The following is a 17,422-nucleotide window of genomic DNA, read 5'->3' as shown; positions in this document are numbered from 1 at the left end:
CTAGGTTAATGGACCACATCTTTGAAGGACACAATACCCACACACACAAAGGCTGTGAGACTGGGAACTGCAGGAGGACAGGGCCTTATCCACCTTCTTCACCATTAATAACCTCAGAGTTTGGTATAGGACCTGGCTCACAGCAGATACTGTTCATTGATTGGAAAAAGGCAGAAATACTTTACGTGAAAACTAAGGCGGCCATGGCTTTCACATTGTGGCAGTTACAAGCTGTTCATGGGAAAGAAAGCTAATAGCAAAGATCACACCTGTGCCTTTACCTCTGCCTTGTTTTTCTTTATGATTAATGATCTAGAGCACTTATGATGCCCTCTAGGCTTTGCAAAACAATTTGAATAATTGTTTTAAATAATTTGAACACCTCCTTAACAGTAAGCAAAATCAAACTGCCTGAGGCTGCAAAAGATCCATCAATCAAGGTAATTAGGAGTTGTAATTAGTAAGCAGGGAGCTATTTTTACTAAATGGTTGAATGTGGCAAGCAGTGAATGATTTTCCATGATGCCAGATGCTCTCCAGTGATGATAGGCCACTGTTCATCCTAATGGCTTTCCAATGTACTACTGCCAATAATTCATCAACAAGCATGTATCAAATATTAATGGCATGCCCAACCCTGGGATTTGCAGACATTGTGGAAGATACAAAAGGAATACGACATTTCTGCAAGACACTTTCAGTCTAGTGTGGGTGGCAAGTATATGTGCCCAAATGCATGAGGTTGGGCAGAATTGGTGAGTGCAGTGGTCTAGATCTTTGTTCTGACTCCACAGGATTCACATGGGCCCCATCAGGAAGACTCTGTTATGCACAGTGGTCCTCATTAAGCATCTGGAAAGAATGGGGAGAAGAGGGTTCCCTGCAGTCATAATTATAATGATTATGCACTGTTTACTAAGGGCCAGAAACTGTGATAGGTAGTTTCCAGGCACATCTCAGTTGATCCTTGCAACAACTGTATGAAGTATGTATTATTTTCTCTAGTTTACAAATGAGGAAATCGTGATTAGCTAGGATGAGTAACTTGTTCGTGGTGACACAGCAAGGGCCTGGGATCAGCAGTCGATGGATGCCTGAGCCTGTGCTTTTAACCACAGCTCAGTATTGCCCCCGTCAACTTCTTAGCATCTCCGTAGGGGAGCAAGCTGCCTCTCCCAAAACTTTCCAGTAGAGTCGCTAGACCAGAAAATTAAGAGAATTCAGAGCATGGAAAGATCATGTTGAGGTGTGATCGTTTGTTGGTAAGGAGGCTCCTTAGGTTATCCTTGAAGGGATCTGCAATTTTTCTGGCAGAGGGAGAGAGAGATTCAAAGAGAGGATGTGAAGAAAAGACCAAAGACCAATATGACCAAAGTCCAGCTCCTCACCTTGGGAGCTCCGTGTGCTACCCATGCTATGCCAAGAAGCCATCAGTAACCCCGACAGTGGGACGTAAGCTGCAGAGCCTTGCCCTCCAGGTCCATGCGAGGCCCCTGCCTCTGCAGCTTTCCAACTGCAGTGCTCATGGCCGGACCAGGTTCCAGCAACCAAGAGAATGGCAGGAGGATCCCAACACCCTGCTGCGGGGCCAGAGTCTCCAAGTGGACCTGGAAGGTTTCTGCCGGAGGGAAAGGGCTGGGGTTGGAGAAACTTCTACTGTGTCCTTGCCTTACTTTACAAGCCAGTCACAAAGGGCTGTGTGCTGTGCCTGGGTCAGAAACACCAAGGAAAGGGCTAAGATCTGTGGAAACAAATTCATCTGAAATATAAAATGTAGGTATAACCAAAATATTCAAATTCTGTTAAAAGAAAAATATCCATAGGTGGCCTGAGCACAGTGTCCTGTGTCTCCTTCGGTCACTGCCTTTTCCATCTGAAGCTGATTACTCTTGACCTTTCCAGATTGAATATTCCCACCTAAAGTATTAATATATGGAAGCAGCACCAGAAAAATCTGGGTATATACATTTGTGTGTGTGCATGCGTGTGTGTATGTGTGTGTAGTGTGTATCTATGTACCATTGAGTATATACATCTAAAATGGTAATAATATATTATTGTTTATGCATAACAGGGATTTTACCTTTCTGGTCCCTGATACTGATGTTCCTGGCAGCCCCGCTTGCCCAGATCTCACCTGATAGGTCCTGCTGGGACTCACTGCAAGTAGCTCAGAGCATAGCCTTGGGGGACAGGCCGAGGAGAGCACAAAAGTCCCAGGGCCAAAGTACCCACCTTCCCTCTGGCCACTGGGAGGCAAAAAGTAGAATTTTTTAATAATTACACTTATCTGCCCCTGGTCTATCCCCAAGGGCAATGGAAGAAATGTTAGCCTTCTCTGGACATCCAGTCAAGATCAAAGACCTTCCCTGGAGGGCAGAGTATATAAGTCTGGCTGACTTCTTTGCAGGTGCTCAGATCCAATTCCTTCCCCTCAATGTGTGAGCTCCTTGAACCAATACCCAGAGAGTGGATTATCTCTGAGATCTCTTATTCCATTCAACTTTTGTCCCCCTTCCATGGAATGGAGGAGCAGATCAGAACCCCAGTCTTTATTGAGTCTCTGGAAATAATGAGTAGTGGGATAGACGAACCATTGCAACCTAGAGAATGGAACTCCCTCGCCCTTCTCATGCAGAATTTCAGAGCTATATCCAACAGAATTAATGAGTCCCCAAGTAATTTGGTTGTCTATCATTCACCACTTATTGAGCACATAAACTGTGCTTATGCAGGGCCAACAAGGAAAGGGCTAAAACACCAAGGTCCGGCTTTCAATATATAAACAAAGACACATTGTAGTAAAAATGCTGAAAGCCAAAGACAATAAGAAAAACATTAAAAACAGAAAGAGAAAAATGACTCATCTTTTACAAGAAACCTCAATAGGATGAACAGTTGGCTTCTCATTAGAAACAACTAAGACAGAAGGCAGCATCCAGAAAAGCTGTCTTTTAAAAATGGTAAAACAGTAGACACTCCCAGATAAACAAGAACTGAGAGAATTTGTTGCTAGCAGACCTGTCTTAAAAAAGGTACTAAAGGAAGTTTTTTAGGCTGAAAGCAAGTAAATCAGCAACACAAAAGAGCACTGGAAAGGCAATTATGCAGTTGTAGAAGATAGTGTAAGTGTATATTTATTTTATTTTAACTGATTTAAAAAGCAATTGTATTAAACAATATGTATATGATATATGGTTAAGCCTGAAATATATAGAGATATTACTTGCCAATAACAGCACAAAGGAAGTAGGATGTGGTGGGGAGCAAGGCTGTACTGGGCTAAAGAAATGTTCCAAAATGTTAACTCAAATACCCAAGAACGAAAGAAGAGACCCAGAAATGATAATAAGAAGGTTACTGTAACAAAAACTATAAATATTTGCTCTCTTTTCTCAACTTCCTTGAGATATAAAATTATATGAAGTAGTAATTCAAACAATAGCAGAACATATATGTATCTAATAAAACATGCAAAGCAAAAGCTGAGAACTTCAGGGAGAAATAACAATTCAACAGTATTAGAGGCTCCAATACCCCACTTTCAATAATGAAGAGAACAACTAGACAGAAGTTCAAGGAAATAGAAGACTTGAATAGTATAAACCAATTAGGCCCAATGGATATCTATAGAACACTGCACCCAGTGAGAACAGAATATACATTCTTCTCAAGTGCACATGAAAACTTTTCAAGATAGAGCATAGGAGAGACCATAAAACAAACTCCAAAAAATTTAAAAGAATAGAGATAACATAAAGTATGTTCTCCAACCCCAGTGGAATGCAATTGAAAATCAATAACAGAAAGAAATTTGAGAAAAGGACAAATATGTGGAAATTTTAAAACGCACTCCAAATGATTAATAGATGAAAGAAGAAATCAAAAGGAAAATTAGAAAAATATTTTAAGACTAATGCAAATGAAGACACACGTAAAAAAATTGTGGGATGGGCCGGGCCCGGTGGCTCACGCCTGTAATCCCAGCACTTTGGGAGGCCAAGGCCGGCGGATCACAAGGTCAAGAGATCGAAACCATCCTGGCCAACATGGTGAAACCCCGTCTCTACTAAAAAATTACAAAAATTAGCATGGTGGGGTCCGCGTACAGTCCCAGCTACTAGGGAGTCTGAGGCAGGAGAATTGCTTGAACCCAGGAGGCGGAGATTGCAGTGAGCTGAGATTGCACCACTGTACTCCAGCCTGGTGCCTGGTGACAGAGCAAGACACTGTTTCAAAAAAAAAAAAATTGTGGGATGTAACTAAAGAAGCACTTAGATAGCTATATATGCCTATATTTAGATAGCAGGTTTCAAATCAGTAGTTGCACTTCCTACCGACGGCACTGAAAAAAGAAGAGCAAATTAAATCTAAAGCCAACAGAAGAGAAAAGATTAGAGCAGACATTAGTGAAACAGAGTAGAAAAACCATAGGGAAAATCAGTGAAATAATAAGCTGGTTCTTTGAAAATATCAACAAATTGACAAACTTTAGCTAGATTGACCAAGAAAAAAAGAGAGAAAACTTAAATTACTAGAATCAGAAATTAAAAAGGGGACATTAGTAACAGCCTTACAAAAATTACATATGGAATACTATGAACAATTGTATGCCAATGACGGTAACTTAGATGAAGTAGACATATTCCTAGAAAGACACAAGGTACCAAAACTGACTCAAGAAGAAATAACCTATCTGAATAGATCTATAACAAGTGAAGAGTTTAAATCAGCAATCCAAAAACTACCCACAAAGGATAGTCTAGGCCCAGTGGGTTCATCATTGAATTACACCCCAGATTTAAAGAATAATTAATACCAACTCTATATAAACTTTTCCAAAAAATGTAAGAGGGGAAATCTTTCTAACTCATCCTAAGCTAACATTACTCTAATGCCAAAGCTAGACAAAAGACATAACAAGAAAATAACCCTACAGACTAATATGTTTTATAAACATGAATGCAAAAATTTTCATCAAAATAATAGTAAACCAAATTGGACAACATATAAACAGATATAATTCGGTGGGACTTTTTGCAGAAATGCAAGGTTGATTTAACATCCCCAAATCTATTAATGTAATACACCATGTCAATAGAATAAAAACCAGAAGCCATATGATTATCTCAATAGTTGCAGAAAAATCACTTAACAAAATCCAACACTGCTTCATGATAAAGACAACTAAATGAACTAGGAATAGGAAGGAATTTCCTCAACCTGATAAAATATGTCAATAGAAAACCCCAGACAACATCATATTTAATGATCAAAGACAGGATGCTTCCCCACTAAGATTAGAAGCAAGACAAGGCTCTCATCATTTTACTAGATGTCCTAGGCAGAGCAATTAGGCAAGAAAAAAAAATTTAAAGGAATCCAGATTGGAAAAGAAGATAACATATCTTACATATAGAAAACCCTAAGGAATCCATGAAAAAATTATTGGAAGTAATGAATGAATTCAGCACATTTTCAAGGCATAAAATTAATGTTAAAAATTTAATTGTATTTATATATACTTGCAATGAACAATCTGAAAATGAAGTTAAGAAAACAATTTCATTTATAATAGCACAAAGAAGAATAAAATATTTGGGAATAAATTTAACTAATGAGGTAAAAACTAAACTGAAACTAAAAACCATAAACCGTTGATGAAACAAATTGAAGGAGACAAATAAATGGAAAGACATCCCATGTTAATGAATAGGAATAATTAATATTGTTTTAGTCCATACTACTCAAAGCAATCTATGGATTCAGTGCAATGCCTATGAAAATTCCAATGTCATTATTCACAGGAATAGAAAAAATAATACTAAAATTTATATGGAACCATAAAATACCACAAATAGCAAAGCAATCTTGACCAAAAAGAACAAAACTTCAGACATCACAAATCTGATCTCAAAATATGCTAAAAAGCTATAGTAATCAAAATGGCATGGTGCTGACATTAAAAACAAACACAATGACCAATGAAACAGGATAGAGAGCCCAGAAATAACCCCACGCACCTATAGTCCATTGCTTTTTTAAAAAAATTTATTTTACTTTAAGTTCTGGGATACATGTGCAGAACGTGCAGGTTTGTTATATAGGTATACATGTGCACTTATCAACCCATCATCTAGGTTTTAAGCCCCACATATATTAGGTATTTGTCCTAATGCTCTCCCTCTCCTTGCCCCCCACATCCTAACATGCTCAGGTATGTGATGTTCCCCTCCCTTTGTCCATGTGAACTCATTGTTCAACTGCCACTTATGAGTGAGAACATATGGTGTTTGGTTTTCTGTTACTGTGTTAGTTTGCTGAGAATGATGGCTTCCAGCTTCATCCATGTCCCTGCAAAGGACATGAGCACATTCTTTTTTATGACTGCATAGTATTCCATGGTATATATCTGCCAGATTTTTTTATCCAGTCCATCATTGATGGGCATTTGGGTTGGTTCCAAGTCTTTGCTATTGTAAATAGTGCTGCAACAAACATACATGTGCCTGTGTCTTTATAGTAGAATGATTTATAATCGTGTGGGTATATACCCAGTTATGGGATTGCTGGATCAAATGGTATTTCTGGTTCTAGGTCCTTGAGGAATTGCCACATTGTCTTCCACAATAATTGAACTAATTTGCACTCCCACCAACAGTGTAAAAGCCTTCCTATTTCTCCACATCCTCTCCAGCATCTGTTGTTTCCTGAATTTTTAATGATCGCTATCCTAACTGGCATGAGATGGTATCTTATTGTGGTTTTTATTTGCATTTCTGTAATGACTGGTGATTCTGATCTTTTTTTGCTATGTTTGTTGTCCACATAAATGTCTTCCTTTGAGAAGTGTCTGTTCACACCCATTGCCCAATTTTGATGTTTTTTTTTTCTTGTAAATTTGTTTAATTTATTTGTTGACTCTGGATATTAGCCTTTGTAAGATGGACAGATTGCAAAAATTGTTTCCCACTCTGCAGGTTTTTTGTTTACTCTGATGACAGTTTCTTTCGCTGTCACCAGGCCCCAGGCTGGAGTGCAGTGGCATGATCTCGGCTAACTGTAACCTCCTCCTCCTGGGTTCAAGTCATTCTCCTGCCTCAGCCTCCCAAGTAGCTGGGACTACAGGCATGCACCACCACACCCAGCTAATTTTTGTATTTTTTAGCAGAGACAGGGTTTCACCATGTTGGCCAGGATGGTCTCAATCTCTTGACCTCATGATCCACCCACCTTGGCCTCCCAAAGTGCTGGGATTACAGGCGTGAGCCACCGCACCCGGCTTCTACCAGAAATTTATGAGAGTTCTGATTTCTGCACATCCTCTCCAACCTTGATCTTTTCAATTTTTTTGTTATAGACATCCTATTGTGTATGAAGTAATATCTCATTGTGATTTTGATTTGCATTTTCCTGATGACTAACGCTGTTGAGTGTTTTTTCATGTTGCCTATGAATTCTGAGATAAGATATCAAAATCATGAACAATGAAAGAAATAAATAGGGGGGTGGGGTGGGCAGAAAAAAATCTTTTTAATTAAAAAAATAGATAAATTGGACTTTATCAAATGTCTTTGTGCATCAAAAGACACTATCAAGAAAGTAAAGAGATACCAAGAGATTGGAAGAAAACATTTGCATATTATGTATCTGATAAGAGACTTGTTTTAAAATATACAATGAATTCTTACAACTCAACAATAAAAAGAGAACCCAATTAAAAACATGGGCAGGCCAGGCTTGGTGGCTCACATGTGTAATCCCTGCACTTTGGGAGGCTGAGGCAGGTGGATCACCTGAGGTCAGGAGTTCAAGACCAGCCAGGCCAACATGATGAAACCCTGTCTCTACTAAAAATACAAAAAATTAGCTGAGTGTGGTGGCACTCACCTCTAATTCCAGCTACTCAGGAGGCTGAGGCAGAAGAATTGCTTGAACCAAGGAAGCGGAGTTTGCAGTGAGCCGAGATTGTGCCACTGCACTCCAGCCTGGGCAACAAAAGCAAAACTCTGTCTAAAAACAAACAAACAAACAAAAAAACTATGGGAAAAGACCAAAGGTTTCTTTAGCTGATAAGCAACTTTAGCAAAGTCTCAGATGCAAAATCAATGTGCAAAAATTACTAGCATTCCTATACAGCAACAACAGTTAGGCCAAAAGCCAAATCAGGAATGAACTCCCATTCACAATAGCCACAAAAGAATAAAATACCTAGGAATACAGCTAACCAGGGAGGTGAAAGATCTCTGCAAGGAGAATTACAAACCACTGCTCAAAGAAACCAGCGATGACACAAACAAATGGAAAAACATTCTATGCTCATGGATAGGAAGAATCAATATCATTAAAATGGCCATACTGCTCAAAGCAATTTGTAGATGCAATGCTATTCCCATTAAACTACCATTGACATTCTTCACAAAACTAGAAAAAAACTATTTAACAATCCATACTAAAACAGAGTCTGAATAGCTAAGGCAATCCTGAGCAAAAAGAACAAAGCTGGAGGCATCACGCTACCTGACTTCAAACTATACTATAGGGCTACAATAACCAAAACAACATGGCACTGGTACAAGAACAAACACTATAGACCAATGGAACAGAATAGAGAACCCGGAAATAAGACCACACACCTACAACTATCTGATCTTTGACAAACCTGGCAAAAACAAGCAATGGAGAAAGGATTCCCTATTCAGTAAATGATGCTGAAATAGCCATATGGAGAAGACAAACTGGACCCCTTCTTACAGTCAACTTAAGATAGATTAAAGACTGAAATGTAAAACCCCAAACTATTAAAACCCTGGAAGACAACCTATGCAATACCATTCAGGACATAGGCACAGGCAAAGATTTCATGACAAAGATGCCAAAAGCAATTGCAACAAAAGCAAACATTGACAAATTGGATCTAGCTAAACTAAAGAGCTTCTGCACAGCCAAAGAAAATATCAATAGAATAAACAGACAACCTACACAATGGGAGAAAATTTTTGCAAACTATGCATCCAACAAAGGTCTAATATCCAGCATCTATAAGAACTTAAACAAATTTACAAGAAAAAAACAAATCCCAGAAAAAGATGGGCAAAGAACATGAACACTTTCCAAAAGAAGACATATATGTGGCCAACAATCATATTTAAAAAGCTCAACATCACTGATCATTAGAGAAATGCAAATCAAAACCACAATGAGATACCATATCACACCAGTCAGAATGGCTATTATTAAAAGTCAAAATATAACAGATGCTGGTAAGGTTGTGGAGAAAAACGAACACTTATACCTTGTTGCTTGAAGTGTAAATTAATTTAGCCATTGTGGAAGACATTGTGGCAATTCCTTAAATACCTAAAGACAAAAATATCATTTGACCCAGCGTTCCCATTACTGGGTATATATCCAAAAGAATATAAATCATTCTATTATAAAGGCACATGCACATGCAAGTTCCTTGCAGCACTATTCACAATAGTAAAGACCTAGAATTAACCTAAATGTCCATCAATGTTAAGCTGGATAAAGAAAATTTGGTACATATATACCATGGAATATTATGCAGCCTTAAAAAAGGATGAGATAATGTTCTTTGCAGGGACATAGATGGAGCTGGAGGCAATCATCCTTAACAAACTAACACAGGAACAGAAATCCAAATACTGTATGTTCTTACTTATAAATGGGAGCTAAATGATGAGAACATATGGACACATAAATAGGAATATCACACACTTGGGTCTATCAGAAGAGAGTGGGGGTAGGAGGAGGGAGAGAATCAGGAGAAACAACTAATGAGTCCTAGGCTTAATACTTGAGTGATAGACTAATCTGTACAACAAACCCCATGACACAAGTTTACCTGTGTAACAAACCTGCACATGTACCCCTGAACTTAAAAGTTAAAAAAAAAAAAGGCAAAGGATCTGAATAGACGTTTCTCCAAACAAGGTATACAAGTGGCCAATAAGCACATGAAGAGATGCTCAACATCATTGAGACATCAGGGAAATGGAAATCAAAAGAATGAGATGCTACTTCACACCCACTAGGATTGCTAGAATCAAAAAGTCAGATACTAACAAGTGTTGGCAACAATGTGGAGAAAGTGAAACCCTCATACACTGATGATGAGAATAGGTAAAATTGTTGTACACTATTAATACTTTGGAAAACAATCTCGCAATTCATCAAAAGATTAAACATAGTGTTACCATGTAACCCAACACTTCCACTCCTAGGTGTATACGCAAGAGAAATGAAAACATATGTCCACACAAAAAAACTTGTACATGCCTGTTTACAGCAGTGTTATTCATAACAGCCAAAAGGTGGAAACAACCCAAATGTCCACCAACCCATAAATGGATAAACAGAATTTGGTATATTCATACAGGGAGTAATATTTGGCCATAAAAGAGAAAGAAATGCTGATGCATGGATGAACCTTGAACACATTATGCTAAGTGAAAGAAGCCAGTCACGAAAGATCACATATAATATATTTAGACTTATATAAAATGTCCAAAATTGGCATATTAATGGTAGACAGAAAGTAGTTGCTTAGAGCTGTTTGGGGGGATTGGGTGATTGGGGAATGATAGGTAGGGGTCACAAGGTTTCTCTTTGAGGTGATAATGTTCTAAAATTGACGGCAGTGATGGTTTCCCATATGTGTTAATAAGCTCATGAGTGCATTGTATATGCAAATTACATCTCAATAAAACTCTTTATTTAAAAAAAGATGTATAGTTCGAGTGAAATTAGAGAAAAAAGAGAAATATGTTAAAATTAGATGCATTTAATAGCATAATTCAGGTTTAAACGATCATTAAACCATTCGTTTGCAAGGGACAGGTGACGAGTTTTGAATAAAGTAGGCTTTCTCTCAGCCTGGCAACACACACGTGGAATCAAAGAATATTCAATCAGTGTTTCATTCAGATTTAAATTTTTTTGAGAATTGGGGATGGTTTACAAAATATATTAGCCCCTCCAAACTCCAGCCCCAGGCAGGGAGCAAAGCTGCAGGACTCAGTACACGTCTTGGGGAGAACTCAGGTCGCCCAGGATAGATGCGTTCCCTAGACCAGCAGCATCAGCATTGCCTGTCCATGGCAGCGGCTGCCGGTCCGCAGAGGCGAGGCATGGGTGGTGGTAAGAGGAGTGGCTGCAGGAGCAGCAGCAGCGCAGTGGGTCCCCGGCGCCCCGCATCCTGGCCGCAGCCGACTGCGCAGAACCCACCCTGCGGCCTGGAGGGACCCGACCCCACGCCCGGAGCCCCGGGAGCTCCAGACCCCGGCTCCGCCTTGCGGTTCTCGCCCGCAGCTGCTGCGGGGAAGGTGCGGGAGGAGGAGGCGAAGCTAGGGCCGAGCTTCCCGGGCCGGGGTGGGAAGTGGGAGCGGCGCCAGCTCCGGGGACCGGTCAGCAGCGCGGTCACCGCGCCCGGCCCACCGAGGGCACTGGGTTCCTGCACCTCGGGAGGAGGCTCTGCGCAGGGCCGCCCCGGCTGCGTCCCCCCCACATCTGGGTGACCGCAGGGCCTGACACTTCACTCCCTACGGTGCGATCCGTTCCTGAAGGCGCCCCCAGCGCAGGGCTGTGAGCCGGGCGAGCGGGAGCCCTGGGCGGCCCCTGAGCGCCGGGGCCACCGGGGAGCTCGCGGAGACGTCGCCCCTGCCCCGGGAGCCAGCGGGGTTCCAGCGAGGACCTGGGGCCCCATTCCCAGGCTGTGAGGGGACGTGGCCGGGGCTTCAAGCTCCACGGAGCCGGCTCCAGCCAGGAGCAGGCGAGGGCCCCGCGGCAGCTGCAGCTGCCCAAGTCGGAGCTGTGGACCCAGGCCTCTCTGCACTCTTGGGGACCTGGGGAGGCCCCCATCTTGCCCTTGCAAGCTTGGAGGTGCCTGCTCCCTCTGCCTGGCGTCTCCCCAATCCGGATGCCCACTCCGATTTCAGAGCGAGATTGAGGCTGAGCCTGGACGCTGTCGCAGCCCGGCTAGGTGGACAGCGCTGAGAGGCCAGCAGCCCCCTGCCAGATGCCGACAAGTGGGAGGCAGGGGAGGGACGCTGAGGAGGGAAGGGGGCTGAGGGAAGCTTGGGTGCTCCTGGGGAGAGCAGCCTAAGCACCACGGACAGTGGCACCAGGTGGAAGGGGGCGGGTTTCCCGTAAGGCCACACCTTCAGGCCAGGGGGTGCCTGAAGGCTGGCGGCTGGGCTGCCAGTCCTGTGGACCGGATTGGGGACTTGTGGTGCCTTTTGTGGGCCTGCCCATGGACCAGTCTGCCTGCACTTCTTCCCTTCTGACGCCCGTAGAAGTCCAGGGATCAGCCAGAGCAAAACAGAGAAGGGAGAGACTAAGGGAAGACCAGCTGCAGAGAGAAGCCATCCACTCCAGGGCCGCCGGGGCTGTGTCCGCCCCACATCTGGGTGACCGCTGGGCCTGACACTCCACTCCCTACCGTGCGATCCCCCAGCTCAGGGCTGTGAGCCGGGTGAGCAGGAGCCCTCTGGGCCTCCTCTCTCTCAGAGCTGCAGATGATGGACAAGCAGCTGCAGAGAGGAGCTGCTTTCTCTGCTAGGAACTCAACACTTGTCAGGACATCCTGGCTATGGAAAGGAGCTGCCCACTGCGGGACTTCTCAGAACTGTTCTACTGCTCAATAAAGCTCTTCATCTTGCTCACCCTCCGTTTGTCTGCATGTCTCATTATTTCTGATTGCAGGGCAAGAACTCAGGACTGGACCAATGGCAAGACTAGAAAAGCTGCTGTAACACACACAGGGTCATAACATGCCCCTTTATTGCCATGTTGCTGGCAAAGAGAAGGAGAGAAGAGCAGTGGCCCTTCAGAAAGCCCTGACCTGGGGGCTCCCCAAGCCAGGGCTGTGACTCCCTCTTTGGGGTCCTGTGTTTCCTGGTGTCTCCAAGCTTCTGGGTGCCACCTCATTCCCCAGTGCCAGTGGGGAAACTGCTTGTGGTATGCCTGGTTCAGCTACAGCCTTGCAGAGAATTGGCACCCATGCTGGCACCTGGGGCACCTGGAGCTGCCTGTTCTTTGGTAGAAGCCAGTGTGTCTGACTGTGCATTGGCCAGACCCGACACTTGCTCACACCTCCCTTGCCGCTTCATGCCTGACTGCAGTCTCTCTCGGAGGCACGGGATCCAGGCCAGTAGCGTGAGCTGAGCACAGTCTGCCAGGCCAAGTGGGTGGAACGAGTCCAGTGGTCCAAGCAAAACTCGGGCAAAGGTGCCACCAGCCACAGGTTTATAGCCAGAAAAGTGACACTTCAAAGACCCTGTAACGCTGTGATATTGCTAAAAATGCAAATCCTAGGGCTCTTCATCAGACCTTTTGAATCAGAAGTTTTGGCAGTGGGGCCCATCAATTGGCATTTCATGGAGACCCCGCCCCCTGATGAGTCTCATGTGTGCCCAATTTGACCACCACTGCATTTGAACATCTTCCTCAGACCTCAGAGTGGAGCCTCTGAAAGCAATGGAACCATGTGATAGTTCACTTTTTGAGTCTTCTGATGCCAAAATTGTGTTTGACTTCTTCCCAGTCTTAAGTCACATTCAAAGTTCATTATTCTGTTCCTTCATCTGTGTTAGGTGATGGGATGCCCAGAAAGGAGAGGGTGGGAAAAAGCATTGTCCCACAGAAAAGTGGGAGGAGTCAATCCTACTTGGCAGGTCAAGAGTAGATTCTGAAAGAACTGCCAGCTGGGCAAGGCAATGCAGGTGACTAGGAGCTGCTGAGATGGCTAATAGCAGAGGGGGGCAGATCTGCCCAAGGACACACACCACCTTGACACGCAGTGTGTTTGCTGCTTCAGGCATGGCCCCAGTTCGGTGAGTTGTGCTAGGACATGGTAGGTAGGTGGTAACAAAGTTTCTCCTAAACGAGCTCTGTGAGCCTTGCTTCCCATCTTTGAAGGGAGTATGAATATAATTCCTTCCCAGGGTGATTGTGAGAATTAAGTGAAATAAGTCCAAGTGCCTCAACCAGGACTGGAATAGAGCAATGATTCTGTGAATACTGGCTCTATCTCAGGTGATCCGAACAGGTACCTACCCAGGATATTGATGTGTAGAGTGGGAGGTGAAGATACAGGATAAAGGTGAGCTTCAGGACTCATGGTCCCAGGGAGCTGCCTGCCCTCAGGGAGGCTGTGGAGCTAACCAGGTGTTCTGGTTGTTTGGTATCCCAACTTGGCTGTTGCGTATCCAAATGTCTCCCAATTCTCTGGTAATTTTAGGCTAAGGGGTCTGAAAGTCACTCCTCCAGCCCTCTCTAGCCATGGGGTTTAGATGCATGGCGATGTGAGTCGGTTTGGTCAGTGAGATACTCTTGCTCAAGACTTTAAAACTTGACAGATTTACACAATGGTCCAAGGACAGTCAGGGTTTATTCTGACTTGATGTTTATTAAACAAGCATCCAGTAAGTGTGGACCCCAGTGGTGTGGCCATAATTGCATAGCACCGGGCACCTATCCTAAGCAGATGGTTTCCATGGTTAGATCAGGACTTGGCACAGACTCACTGCACTTTGATTATTTTCTGAGATTTGTTCCAGCATTGCTGCTGATTTTGTGGCCAAATCCCACCTCAAACCACCCATGGTTTTATAACGAACTCCTTTTCTGCTTCAGTTAGCCAGAGTTGTTTTTGCTTATTGGCAATTAATTTCTTTGATTGGTCTATATCATGTATGAGAAAAGAGCCTAGAATCTTAACCATGTTCCTTTGGGTTGTTGAGAGTGCACCAGTTAATCGACAAACATTTACCAAGCTCCTAGGTATGGGTATTCCATTCTTACTTGTTACTGCCTCTGGAGAATTAAGGATTGAGATTCTGTCTTTGCCCTGAATGTAAACATACTGTTTTAACTAGCATCATGAATTTGAATGAAAAATTTTAAAGATGTATCCTTCTTTTTTTTTTTCTTAAGGGCAATATAGACACAGGTAAGGAACATGGCTGTGCTTTGGTCAAGGAGAGGCCTTGGTAAACATCCAGAGCGACTCAGTGAGTCTAGAGCGCAGGCGTACAACTCCACTTGTTACCATAGCTATGTGGACATAACATAGAGAAGCTCACCACCATAGCCATAACATAGGGAAGGCCACCGCTTGGCTCTAAGCCAGTATTGTCTGTAAAAGGTATAATTGCCCTGTTGATACTGTGCAGACGCTCTTGGGCCCAGAGAAAGAGAGTCAGAACTGTCCATCTTTGCAGACAGACAGAGGGGAGCCAGGACACAGCTTGGCCTGCTCACGCCCAGAAAGAGAAAGAGTTAAGCTGCTGACCCTGAAGGCAGGGAGAGCCAGCTGTGCAGCTGTGTGGGCATGCCGGACCAAGCAGCTGAGACAAGGCACACAGTGTGGGAGAGCTGGTGTAAGTAAGCTGCTGAAGAGAGAGCTGTTGATGAGAGCCGCTGCTGAATCAAATCATCTTCACCTGTCCACGGCCCGCCGAGTGTTCTTGCTGTTCATCCCCGCGTTCCCTTCGGACCTCAACATGACATTTGTAGTTGTGAACCTGACAACTGGCGATGTCGGCAGGATGCGGTGGTTGGGTCTTCAGCCCCTGAGGGTCCCTGGGTTGGCTGCTTGGCCGCAGCATGGGCTGTAGTACCCGGTGGCAGTGGTGCTGCTTGGATGAGCCCCTATGGAAGAGTGGGGGGCAGTGGACAGGCTTCCTGCGAGTGTGGAGAAAGCACTGAAGCTGCTGGAAGCTCTTGGCACCAGGGAAACGCACCTTGGCTGGCAGAGTCAGATGGGTGTTTCTGAGTGCACTTCAGGAAGTACATGTTCAGTCCCACAGGTAAGGGACCTTTCCGCACAAGCCGCATGCCTGGGGCCCAAGTGCACAGCTTGGAGCAGGGCCTGGCAGTGGGGGACCTCCAGGGGCAAGCAGGACATTTAGAGGCCCAGATCAACCGCCTGGAACAGGAGTTAGCAACAGCCGTTAGCACGACCTTGAGTCTGTCCTCCCAGCCGGACACTCCCCTTTGGTCTGATGCTGAGGAGGAGGAGACTCCTCCACTGCGGGCTCATCCTGTGATCCGTCAGAAGGTAGAACATGAGCAGTCGATGGGACCCCAGGGGAGAGTCCAGGGACCCCCTCCATGGTGGTGGAACACACCTCTTATGGTGCTTATACGCCCACTGAGTTGTGGGAATTAGATAAACAGTGCCTGTGGGGGTGGGAGGTGAAGCAAACTTGTTCAACCTTCTCCCGCCCAGACGCTGCAACTCAAAAGCTACCTGCAGTGCGAGGGAGCTGACGGCATTTCTTGCTCTGCCTCGGAGATGGAGAAGCTGGCTTCTATCACAACTCACTCCTCTCTTCATCAGTGGCTACAGCTGTGCTGGTGGTTGGCACAAGGTCATGGTGGTGGGCACCTGTAATCCCAGCTACTCAAGAGGCTGAGGCAGGAGAGTTGCTTGAACCTGGGAATCGGAGGTTGCAGTGAGCCGAGATTGCGCCACTGCATTCCAGCCTAGGTGACAGAGCAAGACTCTGTCTCCAAAAAAAAAAGAAGAAGTTAGAGGAGGTGGAAATAGTGCATGGCACTGCTAGCCCGTACAATTCTCTGGTATGGCCAGTCAGCCTGATAGAGCTCGGTGGGCGACAGTGGATTATCAAGAACTGAATAAGGTGACACCCGCTTCTGTATGCAGCTGTCCTCTCCATCACGGACTTGATGACCTGCTTGACAATGAAAGTGGGACAATGTCACTGTGTGGTGGACTTGACCAATGCATTCCTCTCAAATCACATTGCTCCAGAGAGCCAGGAACAGTTTGCCTTCATGGGAGACTGACGATAGACTTTCACAGTGCTGCTGCAGGGACCTATGTGTAGCCCCACCATAGGTCATGGTCTTATTAATAAGGGTATGCTAACCTCCGATTCCCTGGTACATTTAGAAGCAGCAATGCCCCTCTTGCTGGGATTGCATAATGCAGTTAAGACAGGCTTCCTGGTAGCCAAGCAGGCCATGTAGCAAGAGCAAGCCCTATGGGTAGTTGACTGGGGTGCCCGTTTAAGCTAGATGTGCATGTAACCACAGATAGTTTCATTTGGGGCCTATAGCAGTGCGTGGAGTGCCTGAGTATGCCAGTAGGCTTTCGGTCCTAACTGTGGAAGGAAGCTGAGCTCTGGCATTCCTTAATAGAGAAGCAGTTAGTAATAGCGGGATGGGTGTGATCATGGGTAACAACCCCCTGCACTGCGACAGTACAGTCATCCACTTTAGCAAGGTGGGGTGCCTGCTTAGAACAGGAAAGTACACTAAGTACAAGTCCCTAGTAGCAGAGTTACAAGAGGTTTTAGGGTCTGTAGTCCTAATACAAGTTAAGGCCATGGGGCCTAAGGCACCCCCTATTTCTTTTTTTTTTTTTTTTTTT

The sequence above is a fragment of the Cebus imitator genome, unplaced genomic scaffold (genome assembly GCF_001604975.1).
Source record: "Cebus imitator isolate Cc_AM_T3 unplaced genomic scaffold, Cebus_imitator-1.0 Scaffold316, whole genome shotgun sequence".
NCBI classification, from domain to species: domain Eukaryota; kingdom Metazoa; phylum Chordata; class Mammalia; order Primates; family Cebidae; genus Cebus; species Cebus imitator.
This window is presented reverse-complemented; position numbering follows the sequence as displayed.